Here is a 12,674-nt window from a genome sequence, read left to right as displayed (position 1 = left end):
TTAAAGCAACAGTAGGGAATGTAAGAGAATGGGCTGCTGGGGCGGGGCAGAGAGAGAGAGTGAAGCCCTGTGGGGACAATCTGGGTGCTGATGCCGCGCCGAAGAGCGAAGCAGCAGCAGCAGCACCCAAGTCCTGGGATCAGAGCCACCGGAGCTGGGAGCGATCCAGGAGCACTTCTTCTCCATCATGGACTGGGCATGGTGAAGCAGGCCGGAGCCAGAGGAGGCCACCCCCTCCCCCCAAAAAAAGAACACCTTTGGCAAAAGAATCTGAGCATGGCTGGCGTGCCCCAAAGAGGAAAGGGGCAAAAGGGGAGGGATGAGCAGGAGCATCGGGATGCCAAGCGCAGCGCGCTGCTGCCCCGTTTCCCCGGGGACATTTAATGAAATCCGGGGACATTTTGGGGACAGATCTGCAGATCCAGGGACCGTCCCTGGGAAACGGGGATGTCTGGTAACCCTGATTTGGGTGCCGATCTCCCATATCCTCGTCTGACACTCTCACCACTACACCATCCTGCCTTCCTGAAGTCCTTCCGCATTGGGGTAGCTATAAAAATTTAAGTAGGTAAATAAATACGGAGAAAGCAAAATGTCACAGAGATGGATCTGAATTTCCCCCTTCAAAGCATAAATGTGTTTTATTCTGGATTGCTTTATTTCATGTTTTAATGTGTTGCAAGCAGATTTGAGTTATTTTACTTTAAGATATAAAGTGGTATAGAAAAGATTTTTTTTAAAGAAATGCTTTATTGAACTTAAACTAAGAAAAAAACATACATTCATGTCCATTGTTTACAAAGAAAATAAAATTAAGAGAAACCTATATTTTCTGACAAAGAAAATATTCTTAATATGCATCTGACTTCCTGTCGTCTCCATACTTCATTTAACCAGTGTGGTGTAGTGGTTAAGAGCGGTAGTCTCGTAGGGTGAGAAAATAGAGACTTTGTTTCCAGTTGCTTATAAACTTTCCAGTTGCTTATGAACTTTCAAGAAAGTAACAAAAGTAACAAAATTTGACTACAATTGGAAGCATTTAGACAACTTTAAAACTTTTTAAAACTTTTTAAGTATCCAAAACTCTGAGAATACATTGCAACTATCCCCCCCAAGAGGAAGCTCTTTGAAACTGTTATAAGGACTGGTGCTACGAAATTTCCACTGTGAGGCTGGGGATTTTCCACTGGCAAAAGAGAACTGTGAGACTGTGAGAGTGACCTTGAAATTCCTTAATTTGTTATGGCAAATGGAAAAGAGTCTCGTGAGGGAACTTTGAGGTCTGGGAAACAGTGGCAACATTCTCGAAGGCAATCAACAGCAGGCCTTTCGGCCTCTTCCAGTACACCACCAGCTCCAGCACAAGCTAAGGTGATGATTACAGAGGAGACTTTTGTTAAAGCATTTGAAAAAATAAATGCATCATTGGCGCAATTAAATAAGGATATGAACAGAAACACACAATCTATTCAGGAATTAATAGAGGAAAATAAAGAAATAAAACGAACTGCAGAGGAAGCTAAGGAAACTGCTGAGACCGCAATTTGTAAGGCGTCTGCCACTGAATCAAAAGTACAAAAGTTGGAAGAAGAAGAAATTCCAGATCTGCGAAAACAGCTGGATGAACATAAATTGAAATTGTCTATGATTGAGTTCAAAGATAAACAAACCAACTTAAGGGTCAGAGGAGTTCCAGAGTTGGAAACTGGCAGTTTGGCAGACTTCATCACTAAAGAATTTCAGGACTATTGGAAATTGGAAGAGGAGGAATTTAAAATTGTGACAGCTTTTAGACTTGGAAGAGGAGGAAAGAAAGAAAAGATTAGAATAAGAGATTGCCTGATTACATTAAGATCCAAGGAGGAGAGAGACAAAATTCTGAGTTGCCATTATGAAAAGTCTTTGGAAATTGTACAATCAAGAGTGGAAATCTTTAAGGATATACCGAAATACCTTTTGGAGCTAAGAGGGGATTACTACGATTTAGTAGGCCTCTTGAGAAAGAACAAAATTAACTTCAGGTGGGAATTTCCCCAAGGTCTATCTTTTACATATAGAGGAAGGAAGATCAAAATAATAGTTGAACGACGTGGCCCAGGGAGAGAGGGAAAAATAGTGGAAGTGAACAACTGGCTTCGCAAATGGTGTAAACAGGAACGGTTTGGATTCTTAGATCACGGAATGCAGTTTCTTGAAGATGGACTTCTGGCAAGCGATGGGCTGCACCTCACAACGGTTGGTAGGAATGTTTTTGCAAAAAATCTCAGAAACCTCATCAGGAGGGCTTTAAACTGACTAATGTGGGGGAGGGAGACAGTGCTCCTGAAGGTAGGAGTCTATCAATTGATGAAGATGATCATCCAAATGTCATAGACCGAATGGAGCAAACAGCACGCAGACCTAGTGGTGGGAGGAAAAAATCCTTAAATAAGAGACACGGGGGAATGATTAATGGACTTCAATGTCTGTACACTAATGCGCAAAGTATGGGAAATAAACAAGATGAGCTTGAGCTCTTGGTACAGCAAACTAAATATGACATAATAGGCATCACTGAAACCTGGTGGGATAAGTCCCACGATTGGAATGTAATAATGGAGGGATACAATCTATTTCAGAGAAACAGACCAGACAAGAAAGGAGGAGGAGTGGCGTTATATGTCAGGGATGTGTATACCTGTGAAGAGATCCAAGATTTAGAACCTCAAAGCCAAAGTGAGAGCATTTGGGTCAAAATTAAGGGAGAGAAGAATAACAGTGACCTCATTGTGGGAGTTTACTATAGATCCCCAAGCCAAACGGAGGACATAGATGATGCCTTCCTGGAACAGATGGCCAAGCATGCAAAAGGAAGGGAGATAGTAGTAATGGGGGACTTCAATTACCCGGATATTTGTTGGATGTCAAACTCAGCCAAGAGCATAAGGTCAAACAGATTCCTCACTGGCCTTGCAGACAACTTCATTGTCCAGAAAGTGGGAGAAGCTACAAGAGGAACAGCCATTTTAGATCTGGTCCTAACCAATGTTGATGACCTGGTTAGTGGGGTAGAAGTGGAAGGATCATTAGGCGCGAGTGATCATGCTCTTCTGAAGTTTACTATACAGCGGAAAGGAGCAGCCAAGCATACTAGGACTCAATTTCTCGACTTTAAGAAAGCCGACTTCATAAAACTTAGGGAAGTGCTGGGTGAGATCCCATGGACAGTAATACTAAAAGGAAAGGGAGTTCATGATGGCTGGGAGTTTGTTAAGAGGGAGATAGTAAAAGCACAACTTCAGGCAATACCAATGAGACGGAAACATGGAAGGTGCCTAAAGAAGCCAGGGTGGCTATCTAAAGAACTTTTAACTGAGTTAAGATTAAAAAAGGATGTGTACAAAAAATGGAAAAGGGGGGAAACCACCAAAGAGGAATTCAAACAAATAGCCAGCACGTGTAGACACAAAGTCAGAAAAGCTAAAGCACAGAATGAACTCAGGCTTGCTAGAGAGGTTAAAAGCAACAAAAAAGGCTTTTATGGGTATGTTCGTAGCAAAAGGAAGAACAAAGAAACAGTGGGGTCACTCAGAGGAGAAGATGGTGAAATGCAAACAGGGGACACAGAAAGGGCTGAACTCCTCAATGCCTTCTTTGCCTCAGTCTTCTCCGATAAAGAAAACAATGCCCGACCTGAAGAATTTGGAGCAAATGATTCAGCAGAGGAAACACAGCCCAGAATAACTAAGGAGATAGTACAAGAATACTTGGCTAGTCTAGATGTATTCAAGTCTCCAGGGCCAGATGAACTGCATCCAAGAGTATTAAAAGAACTGGCAGATGTGATTTCAGAACCACTGGCAGTCATCTTTGAGAATTCCTGGAGAACAGGCGAAGTCCCGGCAGACTGGAGGAGGGCAAATGTTGTCCCTATTTTCAAAAAGGGGAAAAGAGAGGACCCAAATAATTACCGCCCAGTCAGTCTGACATCAATACCAGGGAAGATTCTGGAGCAGATCATTAAGCAAACAGTCTGTGAGCACCTGGAAAGGAATGCTGTGATCACCAATAGTCAGCATGGATTTCTGAAAAATAAGTCATGTCAGACTAACCTGATCTCGTTTTTTGACAGAATTACAAGCCTGGTAGATGAAGGGAACGCAGTGGATGTAGCCTACCTTGATTTCAGCAAGGCATTTGACAAGGTGCCCCATGATATTCTTGTAAAGAAGCTGGTAAAATGCGGTCTTGACTATGCTACCACTCAGTGGATTTGTAACTGGCTGACTGACCGAACCCAAAGGGTGCTCATCAATGGTTCCTCTTCATCCTGGAGAAGAGTGACTAGTGGGGTGCCACAGGGTTCTGTCTTGGGCCCGGTCTTATTCAACATCTTTATCAACGACTTGGATGATGGACTCAAGGGCATCCTGATCAAATTTGCAGATGACACCAAACTGGGAGGGGTGGCTAACACCCCAGAGGACAGGAACACACTTCAAAACGACCTTGACAGATTAGAGAACTGGGCCAAAACAAACAAGATGAATTTTAACAGGGAGAAATGTAAAGTATTGCACTTGGGCAAAAAAAATGAGAGGCACAAATACAAGATGGGTGACACCTGGCTTGAGAGCACTACATGTGAAAAGGATCTAGGAGTCTTGGTTGACCACAAACTTGACATGAGCCAACAGTGTGACGCGGCAGCTAAAAAAGCCAATGCAATTCTGGGCTGCATCAATAGGAGTATAGCATCTAGATCAAGGGAAGTAATAGTGCCACTGTATTCTGCTCTGGTCAGACCTCACCTGGAGTACTGTGTCCAGTTCTGGGCACCACAGTTCAAGAAGGACATTGACAAACTGGAACGTGTCCAGAGGAGGGCAACCAAAATGGTCAAAGGCCTGGAAACGATGCCTTATGAGGAACGGCTAAGGGAGCTGGGCATGTTTAGCCTGGAGAAGAGGAGGTTAAGGGGTGATATGATAGCCATGTTCAAATATATAAAAGGATGTCACATAGAGGAGGGAGAAAGGTTGTTTTCTGCTGCTCCAGAGAAGCGGACACGGAGCAATGGATACAAACTACAAGAAAGAAGATTCCACCTAAACATTAGGAAGAACTTCCTGACAGTAAGAGCTGTTCGACAGTGGAATTTGCTGCCAAGGAGTGTGGTGGAGTCTCCTTCTTTGGAGGTCTTTAAGCAGAGGCTTGACAACCATATGTCAGGAGTGCTCTGATGGTGTTTCCTGCTTGGCAGGGGGTTGGACTCGATGGCCCTTGTGGTCTCTTCCAACTCTATGATTCTATGATTCTATGATTCTAAAATCAGTGGAAGATAAAATTAAATTTCTGGAGAAATACGAATATCTACACAAGGAGACAGGACAACAGCCGGGCGCATCAGCGTTGGATGTACTGAACCTATCTTTTGGATTGAACAACAGAGTGAAACCAACAGAGGAAGAACAACCCCAGGGCGCAGTTGGAGGAAAAGCAGAATAAGTACACCATGTCACTACAAATATTAAGCTGGAACATCAACGGTTGTAATATACCCGAAAGGAGACGAATTTTTTTTCATATATTACAAAGGGAACAATTGGATGTGATCTGTCTACAAGAAACGCATGTGACTAGAGTACACAGGAAACTCCTCAGTAATAAAAAACTGGGACAGGAATTTATTTCATCGGACAAAGTTAAAAAAAGAGGAGTAGTAATTTACGCAAAGGAAAATTTATCACCAAAATTTAGATTTAAGGATGAACATGGAAGAATTGTGGCAACAGAAATTCAATCACAGGGAGAGAGATTTTTAATTGTAGGCATTTATGCACCAAATGATGGAAAATCGGAATTCTTTAAAAAGCTACATGAGACTTTGCTGGACTATTTGGATTATAATTTGATCTTGATGGGGGATATGAATGGAGTGGTTTCTACTAATATGGACAAAACTCAGAAACAGGCAGTCACCAAAGATGGTAGATTACCAAAAACCTTTTTTGATATGACAGACACTTTGGATTTAACTGACACTTGGAGATTACAGAACCCTCTGGAAAGAGAGGGAACTTTTTTCTCCGAGGCTAAAATGACATGGACAAGGATTGATCAAATATGGGCAACCAGAGGACTGACTCAGAAAATCACGAAAGTGGAAATATGTCCTAAAACTTGCTCTGACCATAATGCTGTTAAGATGGAATTGAAATTAACACCAATTGGATCCTTCAGATGGAGGATGAATGACTCTTTATTTAGAAATGAAGATGTGATTAAGAAGGTCCAAAAAACCCTGAGAGATTACTTTGAGATCAATTTGAACACAATGGTCGAGAAAAGAGTAATATGGGACACAAGTAAAGCTGTTATGAGAGGATTTTTGATACAGCAGAATGCAATCAGGAAAAGACTACAGAATGAGAAAAAAGACAAAATTTTGGAAAAGATAAAAGGAGAAAAGAAACTGAGAGTGAAACCAACGTCACAGGAGATTCTGAAAGAAATAAAGTTATATCAAGTACAGTATATGAAACTGATGTATCAGGAAATAGAATGGAAAATTAAACAAATGAGACAAAAAACTTTTGAATCGGCAAATAAATGCGGGAAACTGCTGGCCTGGCAATTGAAAAAAAAGACAAAAACTTAATACCATTACAAATTTGGAAGTGGAAGGAAAGAATATACACAATCCAGGAGAGATAAGAAAGTGCTTCCAGAAGTATTTTAAATAGCTATATACACAGGAGCCGCAGAAAGAAACAGACATTGATTGTTTTTTGAAATTAAATTGCTTACCAACAATTTCACAGGAAAATAAATTAATGTTGAACTATAAAATAACAGATCAGGAAGTGGAAACGGCCATTCAGAATATACAACTGGGTAAATCACCAGGTCCAGACGGTTTGTCTGCAAAATACTACAAATCACTGAAGGAGTGGATAATACAACCATTAAAAGACGTCTGTAATGAAATACTGGAAGGGAAAAGGGCACCTGAGTCGTGGAAGGAAGCCTATGTTACACTTATACCGAAAACAGAATCTGAAAAGACACAGCTTAAGAACTACCGCCCCATATCCCTACTTAATGTGGATTACAAAATATTTGCAGATATTTTGGCTAAAAGACTGAAAAAGGTACTAGCAGAAGGAATTCATAGAGACCAAGCGGGCTTTCTCCCGGGCAGGTATTTGTCTGACAATACAAGGAACATAATAAATATTTTGGAGAAACTACAAGAGGACATTAATACCAAAGCTGTTCTTATATTTGTGGACGCGGAGAAAGCCTTTGACAACATTTCTTGGAGTTTTATGCAGAAAAATCTACAAGGGATGGGGGTTGGTCAGGGGTTTGAGAACGGTATAGGAGCAATCTATTCAGAGCAAAAGGCCAAGTTAATTGTGAACAATGTAGTAACAGAAGAATTTAAAATTGAGAAAGGCACACGACAAGGTTGCCCAATCTCCCCAATGCTTTTTATATCTGTTTTGGAGGTCTTGCTAAATATAATTAGAAGGGATCAATTGGTCAAAGGTATTCAGGTGGGAGCAAAACAGTATAAGTTGAAAGCATATGCAGATGACCTGGTATTGACACTGCAGGAACCAGAGTCCAGTACAAAAAGAGTACTGGAATTAATTCAAGATTTTGGTACAGTAGCCGGTTTTAAATTGAACAAAATGAAAACCAAGGTGTTAGAGAAAAATTTAACGGATGGTGAGAAAGAGAAGTTCCAGAAAGAGACAGGATTAACATTGGTTAAGAAAGTGAAATACTTAGGGGTGAATTTGACAGCAAAAAATGTAAATTTATTTAAAGATAATTATGAAAAATGCTGGTCGGAGGTGAAAAAGGATTTAGAGATATGGTCAAATTTGAAATTATCAATGCTAGGCCGAATCGCAGTTATAAAGATGAACGTATTGCCAGAATGTTATTTTTGTTTCAAGCATTGCAGATCATAGACAAGATGAAGTGTTTCAAGAAGTGGCAGAAAGATATCTCAAGATTTGTCTGGCAGGGCAAGAAACCCCAAATAAAATTTAAGATTTTAACCGATGCTAAAGAAAGGGGCGGTTTTGCCCTGCCGGACTTTAAATTGTATTATGAATCAGCTGCGTTTTGTTGGCTGAGGGAATGGCTACTTCTTGAAAACACTGATGTTTTGGATTTGGAAGGTTTTAATATTCGGATGGCATGCATATCTGTGGTATGATAAGCTCAACGTACATAGAGCATTTAAGAATCATATTGTTAGAAAATCCCTCTTTAACGTTTGGATAAGATATAAGGATGTATTGGAAAATAAAACCCCAAGGTGGCTGTCTCCAATGGAAGCGAAAGCTTTGAAAAAACTCGATATGGAGGCCAATTGGCCGAAGTATTGGGAAATTTTGGAACAGGAAGGTGACAAGTTGAAATTACAGAGTTTTGAAAAGTTAAAGAATAAGGTACGTGATTGGCTCCATTATTATCAAATAATGGAGGTTTATAATCTGGACAAAAAAATTGGTTTTCAGATGGAAAAATCAAAATTGGAAACACAGTTACTAGATTCCAAAAGTAAAAATCTGTCAAAAATGTATAATTTGCTGCTGAAATGGAATACCCAGGATGAGACGGTGAAATCAGCTATGATTAAGTGGGCACAGGATCTTGGACATAATATTATGGCGGCTGACTGGGAACAGTTATGGACCACCGGTATTAAATTTACGGCATGTAATGCCTTAAGAGAAAACCTAATGAAAATGGTTTACAGGTGGTACATGACACCAGTCAAGCTATCAAAAATTTATCACTTGCCTGATAATAAATGTTGGAAATGTAAAGAGTCTGAAGGTACATTCTTTCACCTTTGGAGAATCTTAGCAGCTTTGAGACTCCTTCGGGTAGTGATAAAGCAGGATATCAAATCAAAACTCTTCTTCTTCTTCACCATTACTGACTTATTGCAAAAACATATCCACTTGTTGTATAATAAAATATTATTTCTCCTGTGTCCTTTTTCTTACTTAAAACAGCTACAGATGTTATTCAAAGGCTGTAACCGAGTTCAAGCTGCAACAACTTTTCTTAAGATATCTTCTTAAAACTTCCCATTTTGAAATAAACACTTGTTTTGAATTATCTTTTATTTTTTCGGTTGGTTTGGCTAGCTCTGCATATTAGACCAATTCTTGTAACCATTCTAACCTGGAAGGAACTTTATCACTCTTCCAATTTGTCGCTATTAGGACTCTAGCGGCAACAGTGGCGTATAAAAAGACCTCCCTTACATTTCTAGGAATATCAGCGCCTTTGATAAAAAGGCTTCTGGTTTTTTTGTGAAACAAGCATTTAACATTTTTTAAAGTTCTATATAGATGTCATCCCAGAAAACCTTTTTACATAGCCACCACATATGGAACATTGTGCCTGTTCCTTCTCCACATCACCAAAAATTACTAAAAAGATTTTTATACGTTTTTGAAAGTTTCCATGGGGTCAAATACCAACAATATTGCATTTTTTTGGAAATGTTACCTCAAGGTTTAGCATTCTGTGAATTCCAGATTTACTTTCCCACTCTTTCATATCTGTGTTATTGAGGCAACGAAGAAGCGCTACCCTTATGCTATTCATATAATCAGTTATCAGTAATCAATATATTCATATATGCTCACACATAATCAGGGCTTACAGTATTTTATAATCCATTTTGAATCAAAGGGAAGCTGTGCCTTAGCTAACTGCAAACTGCTTGAAACAGCAAAATTAGGAGCCGACCTTTCCCCTACAAACATCCGTGTACCCTGAAGAAGGGGAAGACGTGAATCAGAGATACTGGTGCAAAATCCCCTCAGATACAGGCTAAATTAATCCACTGGAACAGAAAGAGCTAAACTACAAAAACTCCCTGTCCTGTTGTAACTAGGGGAGAGGTTAGACGGAGCATCACTGCAAGCAACGGAAAGCAGAAGTACAACCCTGTGCTTGACCAGGCTGGAAGCATGGCAAGGAGCTTGTTAATTGGCTAATTTTCGCTGGCAATATCGTGACTGTCTCATGGTTGCCCCATGATCTATGATTTGCTGTGATTTTCTCATGTATAAAGACCTCAGGATTTCTGTCAATCGGGGTCCCAGTTCCTTTTGGAAGAGATTCCAAACTGGGTCCTTATTACTTGGCAATAAACTTCACCTTCTTATTCTCCATTGCTGTGTCTGCCTGATCCTTATAGCGCAAATAGGGTACCTGCTATTACCGTCACATGCTTCATTATATCCAAAATCCTGGGCCCATTGAATCATGACAGCATTGCTCTCCTCCTTCTTGACTTCCCAGTCAAGAAGAAGAAGAGTTTGGACTTGATATCCCGCCATTCACTCCCCTTAAGGAGTCTCAAAGCAGCTAACATTCTCCTGTCCCTTCCTCCCCCACAACAAACACTCTGTGAGGTGAGTGGGGCTGAGAGACTTCAGAGAAGTGTGACTGGCCCAAGGTCACCCAGCAGCTGCATGTGGAGGAGCGGAGACGCGAACCCGGTTCACCAGATTACAAGTCCACCGCTTTTATTAATAGTTGTTTTCACACACAAAATCAGTGTGATACCTTGGTTTACGAACTTAATCTGTTCAGGAAGTCTGTCCGTAAACCAAGGCATGCTTTCCCATAGAAATTAATGGAAAATGGATTAATCCATTCCAGACAATGAAAAACAACCACTAAAACAGCAATTTAACATGATTTTTACTATCTAAAAAGACCACTGATCCATAAAAGGAAGGCAATAATCAATGTACTGTACAATAAAATAAATAAGACAGTATTATTATTTTTTTCTTACGTGCACTGATGATAATAATTGTTTGTATGGGGTTTTTTTATCCATTTCTGCAGTCACACATATGGAATGATTTATTTGTAGCTTTACCAGCCCCCGGGGGTCCACACGCTTCCTCTGCGCGACTCTCTTCTCCCGGGGCTGCTCCGGTTTCAGCAGAGTGTAAACACAGCGTAGAAACAGGAACACAGTTGCCGTGTGTGCATAATAAATCAGGCTTAACGCACGGTGTCTCCTTTATCTTACTTTAAGTCTTTATTCTCGTAGCAAAACAAACATCATAACTCTCCTGGTGACAAAGCACACATCCTTGCTCCTCTCTCGCAACGGAGCAAAACACACACTGAGAGAGACACAGTAAAACACTCCCCTCAGTATTCTAAACCACGCCTCAGAATGTGAGACGTCACTCAGAACTTCTTAACCCTGTAAGTTCTGATTCTCTCCACAACACAATCAACCAGTAGCTGAACCGGATTCCACACAGTCAGAAAAACGAAGTCACAAGCCACAGTCAAATGTACCATAAAACAATGAACAAGACACAGTAAAAATAAAAGAAAAAGCCACACAAACAAAAACACAAAAAAATAGCAAAGACAAAAGGGTTCACTCCTTCACATCAAAAAAGCAATTTTAAATGTACGGAGTGCATACAATGTTCTGGTGTTCATTTGTAAATTTGTTTAGCTACCGTGTTTTTTGCTCTATAAGACGCACTTTTCCCCTCCTAAAAAGGGGAAATGTGTGTGCGTCCTATGGAGCAAATGCAGGCTTTGCGGGCTACCCCAGAAGCCAGAAGAGCGAGAGGGAACGCTGCGCAGCGCTCCCTCTCGTTGTTCTAGCTTCCGGCTTAGCCACGCAAACCCTTCGCAGGGGAGCGGGAACCCCTGCGGCGGCTTCGCACGGCTATCCGTGGCTTTTGCGGGAGGTGGGGGAAGGGACAGAGCATGGCTTTCTCACTTCCCCCACCTCTTGCAAAAGCGCCCAAGAGCCACGCTCCCTTTAAAGAGGTGTGCGGAGTGTGTGTGTGGCTCTTGGGGGCTTTTCCCCGAGGAGGGAGAAGGGCAGCCTGTCACTGTCGGGCTGCCCTTCTCCCTCCTGGGGCAAAAGCCCCCAAGAGCCACACATACGCTCCACGCGGCTCGTGAAAGGGAGCACTGAGCAGGCCCTGCTCAGCGCTCCGTTTAAATTATGTTTTTTTTCTTGCATTCCCCCTCTAAAAACTAGGTGCGCCTTATGGTCAGGTGCATCTTATGGAGCGAAAAATACGGTATGTATTAAAGTAATGAAGGTACAGTGAGGGGGGGGAAGTATTTGATCCCCAGCTAAATTTGCCCCTTTGCCCTCTGACAAATAAATGACCAGTCCATAATTTTAATGGCAGTTTTATTGTAGCTGTGAGAGATGGAATAACAACAGGAAAACCCCCAGAAACCCAGAAGACAAAAGTCATAGATTGGTGTGTATTACAATGAGTTAAATAAGTGTTTGATCCCCTATCAACCAGCCAGATGTCAGGCTACCTGGTATCTTCACTGTTAGTAACGAGCTGAGATTATGTAACCTTTTAAAAAGGATTTCTCTAAGTGCACCCTTAGAAAGTATTTATGAGGTAACAGATAATCCCAAATGGTGGGAAATTATAAACGCTAAGGGGTATCATATAGTTAAAAGCATGTGTGAGGAGAACCTGAGCTTGCAGGGTTAAACAGCTCAGATTGTACGCCCTGCCTACTTTTGGGAGGGGGGAGATTCTGTGTCATTTCCGAAAGTCTCCAGCCTTTGTTCTTTCTCTCTACTTTCGCTTTTGAGGAGAGAGGACGTGTTTTCACGATGCTGTTTGCTG

Source organism: Podarcis raffonei, chromosome 2 (genome assembly GCF_027172205.1).
Source record: "Podarcis raffonei isolate rPodRaf1 chromosome 2, rPodRaf1.pri, whole genome shotgun sequence".
In the NCBI taxonomy this organism is placed as follows: Eukaryota; Metazoa; Chordata; class Lepidosauria; order Squamata; family Lacertidae; genus Podarcis; species Podarcis raffonei.
Note: the sequence above shows the minus strand (reverse complement) of the source record.